This window comes from Montipora capricornis, chromosome 7, assembly GCF_036669925.1.
Source record: "Montipora capricornis isolate CH-2021 chromosome 7, ASM3666992v2, whole genome shotgun sequence".
Lineage (NCBI taxonomy): Eukaryota > Metazoa > Cnidaria > Anthozoa > Scleractinia > Acroporidae > Montipora > Montipora capricornis.
In genome coordinates this window covers 7,944,216-7,951,283 of record NC_090889.1, presented here as the reverse complement: position 1 = coordinate 7,951,283, position 7,068 = coordinate 7,944,216, and the positions used below count along the sequence as shown (strand labels likewise).

Sequence of the window (7,068 nt, the reverse complement as noted above, 5' to 3'; positions counted from 1 at the left end):
AAAAACACATTTCACAAATGAGACAGTCAACTTGTTCTTGCACTTTTTAAGATGGTAAAATTTCTGGTAAGATCATTGGGCACATAAGAATGTTTCACGGAAATGTTCCCCAATAGAGGAAGACGCATTCTTGTGCTCGTCTACGCCTTGTTACAAATGCCGCCGCGTGTAACCAGCATACCCTGCATCACACGGGTCGCATTTAAATTGATAAACAAGGGATTGTTGGTTGACAATAGACGGCTTGACTCTCGCGCGGTTCCAGATGTGTTTGATCTTGTGGCTGACAAACGTAGGCTGGAAGGTCACTTGAATTTTCTGGCCCAAATCTTTGGGTTGTGTATCAGCTGAAGCCTGGTCTTTAAATGGCAGAACATGATCTAATTCATTGTTAACTGCTGGTAACTGGATAACAGGTTGATCAGAAGCTTTGACTGTAATAAAGCACGAGATGGTGGAATTAATTAACCTGTCTGGGTAACTCAGTCGAGAAAACACCAATTTGAGCCGATCACATTCATCGTAAAAGTAGGACCAGTGGGAGAAAAGCGGAAGGCACGATCAAGCATAGTTTTTCTTTAAGAGAAGGAACTAGAATCACTTGTTCGCGAATCCTCCGTGCAGAGGTTGTAGACTCTGTGCGCCCATCAGGTTCCAGGTTAGCACACCTTTACGGCTTGCCCAAAACACAGAAGCAACAATAGCTATGCGACCTATTTTGTCCGCTAGAAACACGTGAAACTTTGGTCTGACGAAATGGGTAGACGTCAAGGTCAAAACCTCTTTCTATCAATCAGTACACGATTACTTATAGCTTTGAGTTCGTCAATGAAGTCCATGGCGGACAATCAATAGCGGTGATGTGTGTTTCCTACGACGTCTCTTCGCTATTCACCGATGTGCCTCTGGAAGTGACAATGTATATTCTCGCTGATAAAACTTTCGTGAATGATTGGTTCAATGTAACGCACGGCCTCAACCTAACTAAGCAAGAACTTGTTGATCTCCTTAAAGGCCCTACAAAGGACCAACTTTTTCTGTTCATCGGTAAACTCTACAATCAGACAGAAGGTGTCACTATGGGCTTCCCGACCAGACCATTAATGGCCAACATTTTATGTGCACCATAGAAGAAACTCTTGAGCGCAAAGGCAAGATGCCTGCATACTACAGGAGATACGTGGATGACACCTTAACTACTATGGCAGATAAAGCATTAGCTAATAACTTTCTTTCGACTCTTAACCACTGCCACTCTTCGGTTAAGTTCACTATTGAAATTGAGCATAATGGGATGCTTCCGTTTCTTTGCACACAGCTGCTAAAAAAATCTATGCAAATCAAAACCAAAGCATACGTCCAGCCTTGGCTACCAACACCGCCCTTTCGCTGCATTACAAGAGCCATGTTTATTAAAAATTATGTACAAGTACAAGGAAGGGTTACGTTTTTTTTTGCAAACGTTGGCCGTGTAGCACTTATATTTCAACAGACTTAACTATTAGACGGTGATGTGAAGTGCTAGTTTTTTGCTTGATCGTGCCTTCTCTTCCAACTGGTCCTACTTTCCCGATGAATGTGATCGGCTCAAATTGGTGTTTTCTCGACTGAGTTACCCAGACAGGTTAATTAATTCCATCATCTCGCGCTTTACTACAGCCAAAGCTTCTGATCAACCTGTTATCGAGTTTCCAGCAGTTAACAATGAATTAGATCATGTTCTGACAGTTAAAGACCAGTCCCCAGTTGTTCAAACGATGGATAGCGCTATCCGCCGGATAAATCACTATCCAGTGGATAAGTCATAGCGAAACCAATTGCGCTATCCAATAGATAGTGATTTATCCAGTGGATAGCGTTATCCACCTTTTGAACAACTGGGGCCAGGCTTCAGCCGATATTGTACGAGCACAACTCAAAGATCTGAGCCTGAAAATTCAAGTGACGTTCCAGCCCACGTTTGTCAGCCACAAGATCACACACAACATCTGAAACCACGCGAAGTCAAGCCGTCTATTGTCAACCAACAATCCCTTGTTTATCAATTTAAATGTGACCTGTGTGTTGTTTACACAAAAAGTAACAACCGGTTGGTTATACGCAGCGGCATTTGAATCAAGGCGTAGACGAGCACAAGAATACTTCTTCCTCTATTGGAAAACATTTCCGTGTAAAACATTTTTATATGCCCAATGATCTTACCAGAAAGTTTACCAACTTAAAAAAGTGCAAAAACAAGTTTAACTGTCTCATTTATGAAATGTTTTTTTATTAATGAACTGAGACCAAGTCGTAATGTCAAGTAATTTTTGTTTATGCGGATATATACAATCGCAATGTTACAGGAAGGAAATCTAATAATACACATTTTGTGACGTCATAACCTCCGCCAACTATCATCACAGTTTCCAAATATGTCCAAATTTTCTTTTTGATTACATGACTTATCAGGTGTAATAAGCTATAATAATACCTTTTTATTTGAAACAAAGGAACAACTCTGCAGCTTCTCTTCGGAGACTATGGCTCACAATATATGATTGTTTAGAACTTTCCATAGAGCAATATAGTTAGGTTAGCCCCCGTTAGTTTTTAATCCTTGATAAACCTGTCTTTTTGGTAGCCTGTAAAATATTCAAAGAAAGCAACATCACTGTATGGATAATGTATTCAGGTTCCAGAGAAACTGTGGTGCCATGTGAGTAGGGGAGTGAAGCCATGTTGGTTTTACAATAGACCATTTTACAGTTGTAGCTAAGTTACCTGGCCTGCGAATGTAAGCGAGGCTGCCGGTGACCCTGTTTTGATACAAACCTCCGTGCTTTTGTAATGTTAATACGGACTAATTAGAATTACAACAACACAATTTGCATGATAAAAGCAGTCAGGGCTGTATCAATGCAAGGTCACCGGTAGCCTTGCAGCCATTCATAGGCTAGGTCGCTGAGCAAACAACTGTAGAATGGCCTATTACCGAGTGTGACTACTTGTAGAGAGGTTGAGAACATTGACATTTTAAGTGTGCCCGCCCTGTGCTGGAGGTTGTTTTGTGCTTAGTTACCATTGGTACTTGTTCCAGTACCAGTCATCTATGTATACAGTTTTTGTTTTGTTTTGTCATTTTTTATTTTTATTTTACACAGGCCCATATTGATAGCAGTTTTTATAACTGAAATGGTTATCCAGTTAAAATATATTGTTATTATTATAATTATTTTGATCATCATCATTGAACCCAGCATGGCAAATTTCTGTTCATCATGGTAATATTTCTGGTACCAGTCAGTTTGCAAATGATGTGTGCACGGGCATTACTAAACCACGAAACACCGAAACAGCGAAAACACCAAAACCCCATGTATGATCCCACCATACGATGAATACTAACCGACAAAGGTTGGATTTGAGATTAAATATCGAACGTTATTGCTCCTAATTCATTGAGATTAAGATTAGGATTCAGATTAAGACTGAGAACCTTTGTTGGTTAGTATTCAATGTATGGTGGGGTCATACGTGGCGTAGTTACTAAAACGAGGACAACGGCAAAATCCCATCATGCACCTACTATTTGGAAATAACTAAGGTGAAAATCACCATGTTTGCTCATTTTTTACCAACATCACAGAAATCGTAAAAAATTTAAGAGTCAATACGGCTTTGAGGGACGCTGTCCAGAAGCTAGAGAGATTTGTATGGATTTTGAGCCAATGACTGTCTCAAGACCCAAAACTTGATCTCTGTCCAACCTAACTTTATCAACCTTGGTCAAATAGCTAATCACAACGTTATCTTTCGTGTGATGGTGCCAATTATCAATTGGTTAAAATTTGAAACTCGCCTCAGTTCCCTGCGAAAGTTGGAAATGGCCTATAGAAGAAGTCCTTGAAATTGCTACATCCCATTTTTGAAGAGTCAACCCAAGGGGATGGGGGAGAACAGCCATAACATGTTTTGAAGATAACAACATAGTCCATTGATGGTCAAATCTTGGTAAGTGAAATATCGACCATTTTAGCTGTTAGAAGTAAAAGGGAAAGTACACTTTTTACATGGGCGGATAGTGGTGCAATTTTGTGGGTTCCACGCAATTCATTTACTTTTGTATGACTCAGCCTCTTCTAGCAAAAAATGTGCTTACATTTCTATGTCAATTTTAAACGTTGACTCACTTTATCCAGATTAAGCAAGCCTTTCACCAATTTAATATTTGATAATCTGTTTGAATCTCGCGTGCGTTGACACTCGGGATGGGGGAGGGACTCCCTTCTTTGGCCTAATGTATCAACGATAAAATGATATATGAAATGGATCATATATGAACTGCGGATATGAAATCAAGTGAAGCTATGATCCTCGCAGTTATGAACGCAATTTTTGCAATTGCGTAAAGAAGCCTGAAAAATTCAATTCAGGACTTCAACAGGGTTTGAACCCGTGACCTCGCGATACCGGTGCGATGCTCTAACCAACTGAGCTATGAAGCCACTGACGTTGGGAGCTGGTCATTTGTGGGTTCTAATGTTCAGTTGGTTAGAGCGTCACACCTATATACCTCTCCATGGTCCTGTGCGTAGACTTCAGTCTGGGGGCTTTCCAAATTACGAAGAGGATCAATTAGGGTTTTTAAGTATCCAATGGCGTCGCCAGAGCCGGCAATGGAATGGTTGATCAGCCCACGCCCAAATGGTTGGCCCTCATGTGATCTGGTCATGGAAATATTCGAATCTGGTTGTCATTTAGCACCTGTTGGTAGAGGAAAGCGCCTCCATGACCCTGTGAATGTAGCTTATTATTGCCAAAACACTGAAATAGCACTGGCCACATCCACAGTACCTGTGGCTGGAAGCAGCACCGAAGGGGTATGGGTAATTGAGGAAAGCGAATGGAGAACATCATTTTCACTGGCGGAAAACAAGCATGGGGAAAGCGTTTCTCCTATCCAGTGACATGTCATGGTTTTGCTAAAGATCCTAAAAAAAGTCCATTTTCCTGATGTGATTTCAACGTACTATTTGAAGAACTTTTTGTTGCGGGAATGTGAGTGTAAAGGCGAGGACGTCTGGAAAGAGGACAACTCTGCCAGCCGTCTTCTGTTCATGCTGGACTGCCTCCAAGAGTGCCTGGAGGCGTATCACTTGCCGCATTACATCATGCTGCAGAGCAAACTACTGATGTATGAAGAACCGAAGCAGCCAAAGTTGTTGCTGAGGTTAGAAAACACATTTTGCCAAAGACGTTCGGTATACTAAGAAGGTTTTAGTCACTGACTTATCAACTGCAAACATACCTTAAAAATCTTGGTTTGCATCTAGAGGGTGATCTCTTGAGAATGCAAGACAAGAATCTCCCAAAGAAAGATCACACAGAGTTGCTGGTGGCTGTGTACTCAATTTCTTCTGGGTATGTGCAAGGATGTCATAGCAAGTGTACAAAGAATAACCCCACCAGAGCGTGAGGAAACCAAAAAAAAAAAAAAAAAAAAAACCTGATTAACGTTAGTTTGTATTGTTACCAATTTTTCCTTGCAACTTTTGGTTTCTCAACGATGACAAGAGCAAAGGCACGAAACCAGTGGACGAAGATGGATTCGAAGTATTTGTCAAAGAAGAGATTGCGAAACTTTGTTGTGACGAAAATTTTGCTTTACTAGCACTAGTCTTCTTAGACCACACAAGGAAAGGAGTTGAATCCTCTCAAACAATTCTCACTACAGAGTTCATGGGGCTTTTGAGAGAAGAGCAGATGAGAATAGCACTAGAAGGAGTGGAAGCGGCCAAAGCTACATTGAAGGGAGTGTTTGATTGGCTAATGAGAAGTGATCTGGAAACAATTGAAGGGAAAACGAGCAAGGTAGTTCAAAAAGTGGCCGACACAGTTCTGGTTACATAAGAAGACGTAAAGAGGGTAATGGATGTGGAACTCGTGGTGCTGTTTCAAGAGAAATGAAGGCCGGAAGCAAATGAAGAACCCTTAAACTTCAATGGGAATTAAACTTGAATGACCAAATGTAAAGAAAAAACACTGAGAAATGTTGAAACATAAATGAGGTCTGAAAAGACCAATTAACAATTACTTAGATGATCTTATGAGTTCCTTTAACTGGTTTTAAATTGCTCAATTGTACATTGTGTTTCAGTCCACAAGCCATAGCTGGGGTCGCTGAAAACTTTAGAAGTGTGACTTATCATGTGCCTTATCATGTGCCATATCACGATGACCTTCTTGGTTGGCCTTGTTTTAGTTATAATATGAAATGCGATAAGGATAGCTTTTCATTCCGCTCGTGTCTGACCAAATGATAACGGCTGCAGCCAAGAACAATAAGCTGAGAACAGTCATCCGTCAGCACCACAGTCCGGAAACCTCGTTACATTGATGTGGTGCAGAACGATATTTTAATGAACATTGACATCATGCAAGTAATTTTAATGGTGGTCCTTGATCTTAAAGTGGCCTTTGACACGGTGGATAATAAAGGCCTTCTGCAAGGCCTCCACATTCATTTTGCAATGGGTAGAACTTTACTGTCGACTACATCTCAACGCACCTTTAATAAATGATGTTCTTTCAAATACCTTAACTTTGGCGTTTCCTGAAATGGTGGCTGTGATGAGACGTTACAATTTTTTTAAAAGCTTTCTCCAAGCTCTTCGAGATCATTGGAATGCATGCGCACCTGCCTCAACAAACCCACATCACGCCGGTCACACCTAGTTGTGTCTTGCCTTCGGATCGGACTAAGGAGTGATTCTGAGGAGACAGAGATGGTTACTGACGTGGAATCTCTGCATGGCAATGCATGGCTGACTGGTGAAAAGTAGAATGGACTGAATGAATGGATAAACTGAATTCAAACTCAAATTGATGCAAAGGAGTTGCAATGCTGTCTAAAATACGCCCAAATAAGTTGTCGCATTACTGTTTGAACATCATACTTTTCTAATTGTACACATGCCTCAACTAAGATTACAAAAAAACCATTGCGATGACATGTTTCAACGAATCTTCAAAAAATGGCAAAGTTAAGATCAAGAAACAAGTCTACTGCACATGAGAACTTGCCTG

General features: G+C 40.8%; 1 pseudogene; it reads left to right on the top strand.

The window, feature by feature from the left end:
- Nucleotides 1-4,450: 4,450 nt before the first annotated feature.
- Nucleotides 4,451-5,949, top strand: LOC138057355 (uncharacterized; annotated as a pseudogene).
- Nucleotides 5,950-7,068: the final 1,119 nt, after the last annotated feature.